The sequence below is a fragment of the Photinus pyralis genome, unplaced genomic scaffold (genome assembly GCF_008802855.1).
Source record: "Photinus pyralis isolate 1611_PpyrPB1 unplaced genomic scaffold, Ppyr1.3 Ppyr1.4_LG4, whole genome shotgun sequence".
In the NCBI taxonomy this organism is placed as follows: Eukaryota; Metazoa; Arthropoda; class Insecta; order Coleoptera; family Lampyridae; genus Photinus; species Photinus pyralis.
Window position 1 is genome coordinate 1,393,848 of NW_022170511.1, and position 1,912 is coordinate 1,395,759.

Below are 1,912 nucleotides of genomic sequence, written 5' to 3' on the forward strand. Positions count from 1 at the left end.
AGGGTGTTTTTTTGGGAGCTTTAGTTAAACGTTTCTGGGAAAGTAAAATAGGTAGGTTTTTGAAAATTTGTACTTAGGAGTTACTCTGAAGACCGAATCGATGTAAAATATTTTCAAAATGGCCACACTTCCGGAAACACCGGAAGTAGATAGTAACTTCGTTATATTAAATGACAACCCCTATTTTTTATTGCATTTTTGGATTCTACGTAAAATTTCAGTTCTTTTGATACCCACATGTCCATATCTGCCATTTATGGTTTTTAAGTTATTTTGACTTTATGAAAAAAAATGGCGGATGCAGATGGTACCTTGATAATTGATTACTTGAAAACGGTTATAGTCATGGCAACCCATTTTTATCAGTGCATAGAGAATGAATAGGGCTTTCTTTTAGTGTACTTAAAAAAAATTAAGTTGCGTACAACCGCACCTATGGAGATCCAAATTTAAGAAACTTCAAAGTCCAAAAACTCAGTTTTTTAAAATGGAATGACCATGTTCTTACTATTGCATGAGATAGAGAATCGAAATTGGAATATTTTGATATTACATGTTCCTATAGCTATCTTTAACATTTTCTGATTTATTCCCATTTCATTGAATTGATGCCATTTTTTTTGCATTTTCATTTTAGTAGTTGGCCATGATTTTATAACAATCGAATTTTAAACAAATCAAGAAAAAGATTCTTTAATATCATTGATTCTAGTCTAAATAATTCATTAATAAATAAGACATTTATTAAGGATATAGGATGGAAAATTTTTGAAAAATCTAGACAGAGTCGTTCAACTGAATTTCTTAAACAACTTATAAGTCTAAAAATTCAGAGAGGTAATGCGATATCTGTTCTAGCAACAATTCCATACAAAAAATATTTCAACGAAGTGTTTTATAATTTACATTGAATTTATTTTGTTAATCTTGCATTTGCAATTCAATTCATTCAATATTCTCTTGTAGAGCTTTGTATCACTTGTGCTTCAACGGCTTGTAGTGCATTTGGGGATACAACATTTCCAAAATTCATACAATTTCGTTCCAGTGTTCGAATGAAAGTACAGCAAGCACGTGCCACGATTCTGTCCATTTCACCATAAATAACAATTAAATTCCAAAATAGGTGACACCACTGCGAGTCATTTTTCGATTTTTGAAAAACTTATGTTAACCTATAACAGTAGGTGACGGATTAGTGTCACTAGAATTGTTTAAAATTCAATTGTTATAAAATCATGGCCGACTACTAAAAAGAAAATTCGAAAAAAATAGTGTCAATTCAATAAAATGGGAATAAGTCAGAAACTGTTAAAGATAGCTATAGGAACATGTATTGTCAAAATATGCCCATTTCGATTCTTTATCTCATGTAATATTAAGAAAATGGTGATTCCATTTAAAAAAACTGAGTTTTTAGTCTTTGAAGTTTCATAAATTTGGATCTCCATAAGGGCGGTCTTACGCAACTTAACTTTTTTTTAAGTGCACTAAAAGAAAGGTGTATTCATTCTATATGCACTGATAAAAATAGGTTACCATGACTACAACTGTTTTCAAGTAATCAATTATCAAGATACCATCTGCATCCGCCATTTCTTTTCTTAAAGTCAAAATAACTTAAAAACCATAAATGGCAGATATGGACATATGGGTATCCAAAGAACTTAAATTTCACGTAGAATCCAAAAACCCAAATAGCCAATTACTAGCTCCCCTAATTATTTTAGAGCGAAAGTCTACATACGTTTTTTTAGAGAAAAAAATAGTGCATCTGTTCATACGATTACTTATAATTTTCTGTTTTTCAAAAGAGTGTCACAGTCTTTTAAGTAGTGAGATAGCTTGTTCTGCTTGTTATACATTTGTACGCCAAAAGCCATGCGCCGCGGTTAATTTTCTTTTAAAAGTG